The 12,096-nt window shown below is 46.1% G+C and overlaps 1 protein-coding gene across 6 annotated transcripts in view; it reads left to right on the forward strand.

Moving 5' to 3' along the window:
• Positions 1 to 13: 13 nt before the first annotated feature.
• Positions 14 to 12,096, forward strand: part of DENND2B (DENN domain containing 2B) — a 170,155-nt gene continuing 158,072 nt past the window's right edge. For 2 of the 6 annotated variants that reach the window (XM_080595787.1, XM_080595786.1), the window contains exon 1: positions 2,080 to 2,327. The gene's annotated coding sequence lies outside the window, so the exon portion shown is untranslated. Of the gene's footprint in view, positions 137 to 233; positions 532 to 2,079; positions 2,328 to 12,096 lie in introns of those variants that run through there. The other 4 variants (XM_080595788.1, XM_080595792.1, XM_080595785.1 and 1 more) reach the window with 4 other exon arrangements.

Consider the following 12,096-nt stretch of genomic DNA (forward strand, 5'->3'; position numbering starts at 1 on the left):
CCGCCCCGCCCTGAGGCGCGCCCGCGGGGGGGCGCCCGGAGGGGCCGTCCCGGGCCGTCCTCGCCATCCGCGGCGGCGATGGGCGCGGTGACCGCCCCGGCGGGGCCGGCGGAAGGGCGAGGAGAGGCGAGGAGAGGTGGGCGTTGCGCCGCGGCTCGGCCCGGCTCGGCCCGGCCCGGCCCGGCCCGGCGGGAGATTCAAACGCGGCGGGGTGCGAGGCTGCCCGCCGTGACGGGAGCGGCGTGAGGCGCGGGGCGGGGACCGCACCGGGCAGGGACCGCACCGGGCGGGGCGAGCGGCGGTACCGGAGGGGAGGCCGAGCGGGCTCAGAGCCCTTCGCTATGCCCCCCGCACAAAGCGAGCCCCGGGCGCGGCTGGCAGGGGGAGAGCACGGAGCGCCTTGCCTTGAGGCACCGCCGCAGACCAGCCCTTCACCGGCCTCTCCTTCATGAAACACGCTGGAGGCGCCAGCTGAGTGTTTGGATACAGCTAACGTTGGGTCTCCTCTACTCCGCTGAGGCGTTTGCTGAGGTGCTTGAGGTCTGAGGGACTGGGCTGAACATAAATGGGGAAGAAAGACAGTATTTGCTAAAAGCGATGTTAACGTGTTTGAGTTGTTTCATCGATGTGACAGAGCCGTCTGGGGTGCTACTGCTTAATGACAAGTTGAGCATCTTCCCTTGAGTGTCCTTCTTTGCTATCGTTGGTCCTTTAGAGAGCGGGTGGCTTTGCAGTCGTGCTGCACACGTGGAACAGACTTGGAGAGGCCCTCCTCTGTCATTTTCATAAATGGGAAAAAAAAATGTATTCGCTGTATGCTCCTGCCAGCTATTTGTGGCAATTCTGGGGTAAAAAAGCTTACCACCTTGTTCAGGAGGTAAATTATTCCTCGCGTGTTGAAATTTCAACTCCGCCATTTTTTGATGTTTGGTGGCATAGAACTCCTCCTGCAGCTGAGTAAATACATCTGTCCCAAGAAGGCCGGCAGCTGAAATAGCTTGTGCTTTGAAATACATGTTCCCATTAGGATCCAGATGAGTTACCCTCATTTCCTTTACGTTCACTATCTTGAAATGTAATGGAGGTTTGTGCAATGCTGGGCACTTACACCAGATTTCCTTGTCGTTGGGGTGATGTATCGGAATATCTCAGGACAATACACATTATTTGGTTTATGAGGTGGGGAAAGCCGAGAACAGCTTATCCTGAGTACTCTGCTCAGGGATCAGGCAAGCATCATCGTGTAGGAAAGTGTTTGCCTGATGCTGAGTGCCATTTTGGTTCCGTTTCAGTCAAAGGAAGGAAATTAAAGTTTCTTAAAATTCAAAAAGTGTGAGATGCTGGTATCCTTGCTTCCAGCTATGCAATATGCATGCCACTCTTCTCCTTATTGTTCTCCTGTTTCTGTTATCGCTTGGTTATTGTCTGCACAACAAGTCACTTTGCAACGTTTACAAAAACTTCAAGGTCTAGATGCATTCCTCGCGTTTTGCAGCGCTCGTGACCCTGCTAGCAGCTGGCACCCTGCCTCTCTCCGAGGGTTTTTCTCTCCACCGCCTGGCGCGGCGTCCCCATCCCTCGCCCCACGGGGACAGCAGCTGCCCGCGGGACGCCTCCCGCCGCCCTGAGTGCCGGGCTGAAGCCCCGGGCTCGGCGCCTGGGCGCAGGAAGCTCGCCGCTCGCTCTTCCTTCCCTCCTTCCTTCCTTCCCTCCTTCCTTCCCTCCTTCTTTCCTTCCTTCCTTCCTTCCCTCCTTCCCCGGCAAGCGTCTCCTCTCAGGCAGGGCTCGAGCGCTGTTAGCTTTTTAAAATAAAGACTCCCAACACCGTTCCGCCGGGCGAGAGCGAGGAAGGTCGGCGGGCGGGGGGCTCGGCTCTCCCCTCCTGCTCCTCCTCCTCCTCCTCCCCCCTGCCCCGTGCAGCCCCGCGGGGCTGCTCCCCTTCCCCTGCCTCCCTCCCGCCCGGCGGGGACCCGGCTTTGGGGCCGGGGGCGGCGCCCACTGCTCCGCGGGGGCTCCGCGGGGGCTCCGCGGGGCCGGGGCTGGGGCCGAGCGCTGCCGGCTTGGCCGCCCGGGGCTGCCCGGCCGCGGCGGGGCTGCAGCCGGGCCGGGCGGCGCTGGGGGAGCAGGTTTCTTTGTTGGCTGCCGGCTGACTGGTTCCCATTAATCTCCCGCACTGGCCGTGGCCGTCTCCACTTCCTGCCTTTGCATACTTCTCTCTCCCTCGATCTCAGCCCCTTCCCTCCTCCTCCCACCCCCCTCCCTCTTTCCAGCTCCTTCAAAAAAGCTGCAGCCGCCCGGGCGGAGGGAGCGCACCGCTGCGCGCCTCGGTAAGAGCCGGGGAGCCGCGGGCTTGGGGGGGAGAAACCACAGAGCGGGGCCGGAGCTACGGGGGCTCCCGGGGCCCGTCCCGTCCCGTCCCGTCCCGTCCCGTCCCTGCCCGGGCAGCGCGCAGCTGGGCGCCCCGTCCCTGCGCACGGGCGGAGCGGCGCTTGGAGCTGCCGCCCTGTGCCACCGGGCACCGCCGTGCCCCGGGGACGTCCCGTCTGCTGGGCGGCGAGGGCAGGGGCAGCCCGGAGGGATGGAGCCGAGGAGACCGCTTCGGTGGGACCGGGCTAACTAAGCGGGCTGGGGAGCCAGCACCCCGCGTGTGGGGCTCTGGTCTGGAGAGAGAAGGGAAGCTGTGGCGCTTTTCTTCCCTTCCAGTGCCCGCTGGCGTTGTTCGTCCAGCTGGCTGCAATATTTGCATGCACATTGAAAAGAGCAGAAGAACCACCTGGACTCCAGCGGAAGACTTTAGAATCCCAAGGCAGATTTAGCTGAGGAGCTGAGGGAGCTGCTTCAGCAGTTCACTTGGTGGGAAAATCAGAAGTACTGCTCTTGGCTTGGTACCAAGCGTTTGCTTTACTAAAGAGCAGCGGGTCACCGCAATCAAAGAGTAGTGGCTACATATGAGAGAGCCTTTTTATGTTTACTTCAGTTTTATCACTCAACTGTATTTTGAATCTTAACAGTCAAGCTAAATTAAGCGGGATGTATAGTATAATAGCATGGAGTAGGTTGATAGTAACGTTTGTTACCCTCTTGTTTTACTGTTGCACTGATTTGGGGTAACAGGTTTTTTTCATTTCATTCTGTGTTGATGGTCTTTAACTTCAGCCAGATACTGAACAATCCAGTAAAGGCCACTTGGAATGATCAAAACTTTTGGGAAACAAAGGATGAAATTGTTGTCTGATTTCTGCTCATGCAGAGTAGGGTGAATTGGAGTGAGGTTAACTAGCCTTTAAGACTCAATGATGTTTTGATTATTTGTGATTAACATACACTCAGTAGACGGAAAAAATTCCATACAGTGCACGGATAAGTTAACAAAGAAAAAGCAGAAGTATCTTACATTTAAGATCAGATTTGAGAAAATCGTGCATGTTCAGGAATGTCAAAATTTAACATTGATTTTTGTGATTGGGTTATGCAGGTGGCAAAATAGAAATCTGTTACCAGTCTGAAAGGTGAGAAAAAGATTTATGCCTTTGGTCATTTGTTTCCCTCTGGCTTTAAGATCAGTTGTTAAAAGCAAAACCAACACATTAAAGCAATTATGATTACTTTAGCAAGATACCTAAGCATGTAGTGAAGCACCTTTTAAGACTAGCTGCAATCTATATGCACTCTTGAGAGTGACCAGACTGATGGGAAACTGCCATCTTCCTTCTGCAACAGAACTGGTTTTCTCCTGGAGTATGGAGGAGTGGGGAGTGGAGCTTCTTGGGTAGGGGCGATAGTGTGGGTGGTACTGGGCCTCGCTGCAAGACTGGCAAACTCCCATGTGCGTCTCGTATGCAGAAATAGGGGAATCCTGCCTGGCTTGGCGTTCTTCTGCTCTCTTCAGGGTGATGAACTTCCCTAGCCGGCTTGCTCAGCATTGTCACTGCCTTTCCTAGTGTTGGGAAGGAGAGGCACCTCCTGTCCTTTCTTATCCTGCATTTTTGTGCCGTGGCTGCCAGAATTTGCTCCGAGAAGTTCAGAACCGACCCTTGCAGTTTCCCTTTAGGCAACTGACTTTTAACATATACTGTAGCATTTAAAGGAGCGTGTGACCCTTTATTATTGGTGACCCTGTAAACCATTGTGTAATCTGTTGACTGTAATGTACCATGGCAATTTATTCTTGGTTGGGAAGTCCTGCCAAGGACTTGATGGAATAGCACGATTTTATCCACTTTATTGTTTTCATTGTGTTTCATAAACATCTAAGACCCTCTGGGAAGAATCACTGGGGCGGCTGGGCCTCCTTTTTTTAATTGCTGGTTAAATAAATGTGGCCAGTTAAAAAAAAATAGGAAAAAAAAAAGTGGTATGCAGGATCTCAGAATGCCTGGAACTGCTAAACATTCATGTTTAGGAAGCAGAACTATTTTTAGTGTAGGGGCATTTAAAGAAATGATACTAGCCCCTTGTGAAGAGGTCACTGCTAAGTGCGCTGAAGAGCCTGCTTTTAACTGGAGAGCAAAACCAAGTTTCCCACAGCTGAATAAAGTTAGAGAACCAGATTTGTACTTTTCCCACTTAGCTGAAGAGAGAGAGGATGGACTTCTTGTTAGTTTACAGTAGTGGGAGTGAAGAGGCCTGAATCCTTACCTCACACATGCAAAGAAAAAAAATATCCTGGTCTTGGGGAGATGCTTAGCTTTCTGATTTTTTTCCAACCCATGTCTGCAGTGGAGATGTGGGACTGAAAGGCATTTAACGCTTTCTGAGAAGGGCTAGGAACTGGCAGCTGAGAGTAGTGCGTACCCCTCGGGATCTGTGTCTGGGGGAGGGTACAACTCTCATGAATGCATCCCTGGCCGCCATCCTCATTTATAGCTAAAAGAATTGGGGTAAAAAAAGTCTGTGGGTGCTTGAGAACCCAAGCCAACTTGGGATCCTAATTCAATTCTGAGCATGGGACTGAGGTTGCTAAATAAATTACTTTAGATTCACTGAAGATTTTCCTCAGCTCCTCTGGACAGAAAATAGAAGTACTTGCTTCTGATGGTTTAAGAGAATGTGGCTTAGGTCAGAGTTACCACTGTGTGCTGGACCCACCATGTTGTCCATGGTGTGTCATGAGTGACCTGGGTTAATGAAACCCAGTATCTTGCAGGGCAAAGAACCAAAATCTGGACTGATCAGACTTCAAAATGTATCAAATGATAGCTAAGTCAAATCAAGTTTTGGTCCAAACTTCATTGATTTCTTGTTTAACATTAGTTCAGTTTAGATTATGAATTACTACTATTCTGCTATACTATTCTACTTTTTTTTTTTTTTTTTTAATGCCGAATGCCATGTGTGTTAGTTTTGTCTCCGTGCTGTAAAGTGTATGCAACTGCTGCTTTTCACATTTTTTGGTTTGCAGTTGGGATTTAGTTGGCAGTGTGGATAGAGGCAAGTTTGGGGAACTGACTCCAAATATTTACATTCTCAATTTGGCCTAGTCCTTATGCTTGTAAACACTCATAGTCACATTGAACTTTGGTGAGGTTATAAGTGGCTGTATCAGGCCTTGGAGAGTCACACCCTACAAGACCTGAAATTCCCACTTCTGGGAAGGGTTTCGGATGTATTTTTTGGCTGTATGTATCTCAGCTTGAGAGTTAGTACTTCTCACTCTTTCCCCTAATCTGACTGCAAAATCTTGTCCTGTATCTTGCTCTCTCCACCCCCCCCCCCCCCCCCCCCCCCCCGAAATGCTTTATGCTAGTGAGATACATCAAACAAAAAATGTCATGGAAGGGCAGGCAGGACTGCCCCAAAGGTGCAGCACAGACTCCGTAAATCCTTGTCTCCTGGGCTGCTCTCAAACTGTGCCCCAGTAGGGAGGGGCTGCAGCAAAGGTTTTCCTCCCTCCGTGGTCGCCATTTCCCCAGTCCTTGCATTTTAGGTGGGCTCAAATAGAGTTAGGGGGCTGATTTGAACAATGGTGATGTTTGCTCATGGAGAATCAGATTTAAGCCCTCTTTTCCTTCATTTACGCTTTGAACAGCTGTCACTTCATTAGAAATTTTTTAATTGCTAGGGACTGAGCCTCTAAGTTTTGTTCTGCATTATCAATTAAACTTTCTGAAGTCCATGTTACCACAAACTGTAGAGGCAGGGATCAACTGGTAAGTTAACACCTTATGGCCAAACCACCCTCTTGCTTGACTATGCCTTTCAATTTGGGTTTGAAATTTGAAACAAGTTTAGTTGCAGAAAGCTTGTGACTATAGATAGAGGTGACTGAGTTGCAAAGAATTACAGTCCGAGTTCCTACTCATCACTTGAGGTCAGTAACTTTATATCCTTAGCCAACCTAGCTTTGAAGGAGATGGCATTAGTTGAATCCACAGTGAACATATTTAGAGTAACCTAACTTTGCATTCTGTCTGGAGCATGTACTCAGTTAGAACTGTTCAGGTAAATGGATGCTACTTCACACGGACAGTGCTTTTCATACGCTCTGCTATAAGCTTCTGACCTTGGAGATGCGTTAGGGTTGAGGAAAATAGGATAAGAAGTATTCGTTTTAATGCCACCTTTCAACATTTTTTGAAGATGTGTTTGTTTGAGCCGTTTCCTCCTGCTGAAAACCTGTCAGCCACAGCAATGGAGCTGAGACTTCAGTGAATTTGTGCAAATGGAAAGGTCCTCAAGGACACACTGAAAGTGCAGTGAGGTTTTGTCAGAAATGCACCCCGTATGTGTTCACATGCACAGGAACAGGATGTCAGTTTGGTCTTGGTGTATCAGTCTCCCAATTTCTCTTTAAAATGAAGACATAGAAATGCTTGATATATGAACATTTATTGTTAGTGTTGGTGCCAACACAGGAAACTAGGTCTTTGAGCTGAAACATTTAACATTATTCCCTAACTCCCATGTTATTAAAAACACTCATTGTGCAAAGTTCTAATACTATTATTCATTTAATCATTTTGACAGGGTCGTCACACTGAGTTAATGGTTTGCATTTTGTTTTCCCCTTCAAAGAAGGATTAGTTGTCTTCATGCAACATCCAGTCACAATCACGGGGGACAGATGCTAATTGACTAGGATTGTGCCAAGGGCCCTGCTCGGCCTGGTATTTTAAGTATTAGTGCAGAGACCAAAGTGCTTTAGGAGAGCTGCCCCGGAAGATCTCGCAACCCTGCTTTAGTGAGGAGCAGATGTTCCAGACATGGACTCTTTCCATTGTTCTGAGAAGTCCTTCAAGTCAGGAGATGGATCTGCCTCTTGACATTTTTGCTTTCAACATTGTTACTACTTTGAGGGAGTACAAACAGTTTCTGCAAGACAGGATGAAATGATTGAGGAGTTTGAATGATTTTGATCCTTTGTCTTGGTGGAAACTTCTGTCACTCAAGGTCACTGGAAAGGGAAATATATTTGGCTTGATGTCATGTTGCATTCCGAGTGGGCACAGTGCACTAACGAAAAATGGAGATTATTGACTCAGCACGTGTGAAAGTGCTCATCTCATTTATGCTACAAGATTGTAATGATTGTGGTTTCCAGTGTGCTTCATTTCTTAATCCTGGCTTTAGGCTCACAAGATCCCCTTAGCCAGTGTTGTTTAAATGAGCTTCATTAACTGAGAATATTGTTTTGAAGGTATGGCAGATCAGCAAAGTGCAAAAGCTTACCAGTAATCACCTGTGTGATGGCAGGCTCTGACTACTTCCACTGTTAAGTGGCAAATTGGGCAGCAGTTCCACACCATAGCTTGGATTTTGCTGCCTGCTTTATCGCTGCTATATTAACTTCAGTCTTTGAGCAGCACATCCTCCGTTCCACCCAGACCGTGTAAGGAATGGCTGACTGGAAAGAGAGGTGGGATCAGAATAGGAAAGCACAGAAGGGGGTCAGAAAGAAAAGAGGTCTAAAATCATCTGAAACTGTTTGGGCTTAGTGTATATGTTAACAACAATCTACAAAATTGTTCAAATGGTGTTCAGTATTTGCGGATACAATTCATGTACCTTTAGGTTGGTATGTATATCTCTCTGATGGAATTTTATGGACATAGCTATTGCTATTTCTCCTGTAGAACTGAGTAAATATCCCACATCACTTGTAATTTTTAAAGAGTATTCCTTGCAGGGAGTGATTCCATACGTAAATATTTTTCATAATTTGCTCTGCTCTGATCTTTGGTCTCACACTTAAATCCCAGCTATACGGGACTCAAAGGCACTGACAAAATGGTTGCTCTGGCTTATCGTGGGTAGCTTAAAAGAGCCGTCGCTGTACCCCTTGTTGCTTAGGCAGTAGGGGACACTTGCTGAATGATGGTCCACAAGGGCAGCCACACTGTGCCGGTACCTGTTTCCTGCCACGTGAGACCAGAGGATTCTTTCGTTATTTGCTGTACCTGTAGAGGAGCCACCCATTTTATACGTGGCACAAGTGCAAGGTCTGCTACTATTTCAGCCTTTTGTTGCACTGTTGAGACAGAGCATTTCACTGCTGTGTGTTCTTCAGCTGCTTAGTAATTCTTTGGTGTTTGTTCATTATTCATAATAACCTGGACTACTTCTTTGGAAATTACCTTTTTGCTTCACTTGCAGGGGCCGGATTACCTCTCTTGCCCCTCTGCTCTGGGAGAGAGCTGCTCCAACCTCTGTTCTTCTGTTTGTAGGAGAAGTATAAGTTAAGATCTCACGTGACACAGTTCTCTATTTGAATAGGGAGGTTGTGACTGCAGCTGGGCTGCCATAACTGCCCTTGGTTGTTAAAGTCTGCCAACAACTTGGCAGCAGGACTTTCTGAGGCTTTTGCTGCTATAGTTGCAGAGCAGCCAGCAGAAGAATTGCTCTTTCTCTCCAGAGAATGTCCTTAGGCATGGGAAACAAAGGGAGATATCATTGCCAGGTGACAGAGCTATCTCCTCATCCAGTGCCACAGGGGGCTGGGGATGAATCTTCATTGGACTGCCCTGCTTTTCCTGTGGCCATGTAACTTGTACAACACAGGTAACGCTCTGGAAAAGGTAAATTCAGCAGAGATGAGGATCCTCAGACTCTTGCCATTTTATATGCAAGTAAAGCCTCATTTAAGGCCTTGTTCTTCAGGGAAATTTGCCTGCTATTGCCCAGGAAAATATTTGCCATTCCTTTTTTCTTTGGCTTTCTTAGCATGTTTATTTTCTTCTTTCTCCTTTTATTCCTTGATTCTCCCTCTCAAAACCTAGCAGATAGGCTTTAACAACCTGCATGTGTCATACCCTCTAGTTGTGCTGCATCCAGGCTGTATATGGGTGTGTGATCTAGATTTTGTGGATCCCATTCTAACTTTGGCTTGGGGTTTGTTAGAATCTATGAAGGGGATAAATGGTAACAGATTCTTCAGTCACCTATGAACATTGCGATTTCTTGTTTGTCGTAGATATTCCCTGACACCAACTATTTGAGCTGCAGGATGTCAGCTGGTGACATATTCCTCTGCTTGGGCAGTTTCTGATGTTCAGATTTGTATTTACTGGAACATCAAGAGAGATGTCAGCCTGTGCTTTACATCCTACAACAGATCTGACCAAGGTTCTGTGTTAACTCTGGCTTTGTTTGCTATTGAGTTTTCTCCCAACAAGGCAGTTATCTTTGAGTCTGAGAAACTAATAAAGCTGATGAATGTGGAGTTGAGATGATATCTTCAAAATGAAACAGCAAGAGCCGAGAGATTTTCAGTGGCAAGCACTTTTTAGAGAGAGAATAACAGCAGAGGGTAAAAAGACACTGTTTGTTCATCCTTCCACCTCCATGAGATTAGATTGTTCTCTGGCGGGGGGACCAGGATATATGGTTGAGGGGAAATGATTGCCTCATCTTTCAGTTTGGTGGATCACCATATATTGTACTATTTCTGCCAACAGATACACTGAAGAGGTTAGTACCTAGCATGACAGCACACCCTGTGAGAAAGAAGAGGATTTACTTTATGCCCTGGGTAAAACTGGCTTCTCTTTTGAAGCTTAATGTTTCAACCTATTGTCATTATTTTTAGCAGAGAGCTTAATAATGCAGAGTATGAGTTTAACGAGACGGATTTTTGGCATACTAGTGTTGACCCAGAACTACTGTGGGTAGACTGTGATACGACAGAAGAAAGCATCTGGCCTATTCTTAAATTTTGAGAGTTGATAGAGGTTTTTGTCCTGTAAAAAATCTGAGCTTCCAGGTTACAGGTATGCTCTGGAAGCAGAATAATTAAGTTCAGTGACATATTCATGTGAGAAATTAAAATACTTAATGAATTTTGAAGAACATGCATATTCATGAGCCTACAGATAATAGATAAAACAGCAGGAATCCAGTCCTGGCTAGCATACTGCTTTGTCTTGGACCAAAACTTCCTTTTCCCTTTCCCATATGATTTGCAGCAGAACAGGTTGGCAACCGTGTCTGCGCGTTCAGCCCAGAAAAACATGTAGTCAGAAGGTTAGCTGGGGTGGAGACCACGCAAAGCAGTGTGATTTGGACCAGGTGAGTTATCCCAGCATGTAGGCGCTGTCTACTTAATTCTTGCTCACCTGACACTGTATTTTTGGCTGTTACTTTTCAAATTGTTTCTGAGTTCAGTTTTTTTTCTTTTTTTCTCTTCCTCTTAGTTAACCAAATAATAAAAGGCAAGTACACATCAGCTGTTTTGAAAGGAAGTTTTTAATGGAGGTTTAGCATGATGTTAAATGTTGAGTGGTCAGTGTGAGACTTTTTGATCCAAGACTTGTTGACGTATATAAGGTTGTGGTTGTTTTGTTTTGTTCCCCCCCGCCAATACACAACAAATGGACTAACCTCCATAACTTCCAAAAACTGGATGAGAGCTTCTGAGGGCTTCTCAAGCAAATTAGGGTTAGTGGTTTATGGAGTAGGGCAATTGACAATAATAATAATAAAACAACAGAAGCTATATTCAGACAATTTAAAATGGCAGAAATATTGTGAAATACTATATTTCATATATGCAATGCATGCATCTCTTAAAAAATGCAATGCGTGTATCTTTCATTTGTAAATCTCAAAGCACTTAGCAGTGTTAATGAATGAAAGACCCCACATAGCCCTGGTAGATGAGGGAAGTATCAATACATGTGAGAAAGTTCAGGAAGGTAATCATGGAAGCAGAAAAAAGCCTTTTCCCTCCACTTTCAGTTTAAAGAAAATTAGAACTATATGGTGCAGCAAGCGATCTTATCTTCTTTCATCTTGAACTGTAAATACATACGCAGAATAGTGCTTTTGAGATGGCAATAATGCTGTTGCCCTTCAATGATTGAAATGACATTTTTTCAGCTAGAAGATGAGGTTACTTAATTTCAAGATTTGTTTGATTAGGTGATGATACTAGCCAGGATAGTTTAGGCTTTTAATACTGTGTTTCTTAATCTCAAATATGTAGTAAGCATGTAATAATGGACTAAATTATGTATAGAGATATGATGTTAACAGTCTTTTTTTTTTTCTTGAGAAGTGTGAGTTGTTCTGTATCTTCTTATGTTTGATATTTTGAGATTTAGTCATAGCCATTCTTTCTGGTTCAGCAGTGATTCTGTATGTAAATGCCCCCCCCTCCCCCAGTATACCTATATAAAGCTTTACTAAGAAGCAAAGATGTGCTCATGTACATCAATGTGCAGCACAGGCTTACCTCTTATGTGGATTATATTTATCACAATTATTCAGAAGATAATAACTTAGCCATATAATTTCACAAATATTCCAAGCAGTATTTTCCATATGCTGACTAAATTAGGTGTAAACCCCTTTTTTACTGGTGTAAACAGAGGTAACTTTGATAGGCAAGTTAGTACACAGATGTTTCAGTTATTCCTAAAACTTATTCTGAGCAGGGAGGGGGGGAGACAATGATCTTTTCCATCTTCACAATTTCCTATCTTTAATTATGTGTTCTCAGCTCTCTACAAAGCCTTCACTGGGCTAGATTGAAATAGATTAAAAAAATGCTCTGGCTTTTTTTCCACCCTGCTGAGATTTGCTAAGTCACTCTTGAGAATTAGATGTTCATTTCCCGTTAAAGTCAGTTTGAACCAGATACCAAAATCCTCAGTGTGGCTT

This window comes from Anser brachyrhynchus, assembly GCF_964034855.1.
Source record: "Anser brachyrhynchus genome assembly, chromosome: 5".
NCBI classification, from domain to species: domain Eukaryota; kingdom Metazoa; phylum Chordata; class Aves; order Anseriformes; family Anatidae; genus Anser; species Anser brachyrhynchus.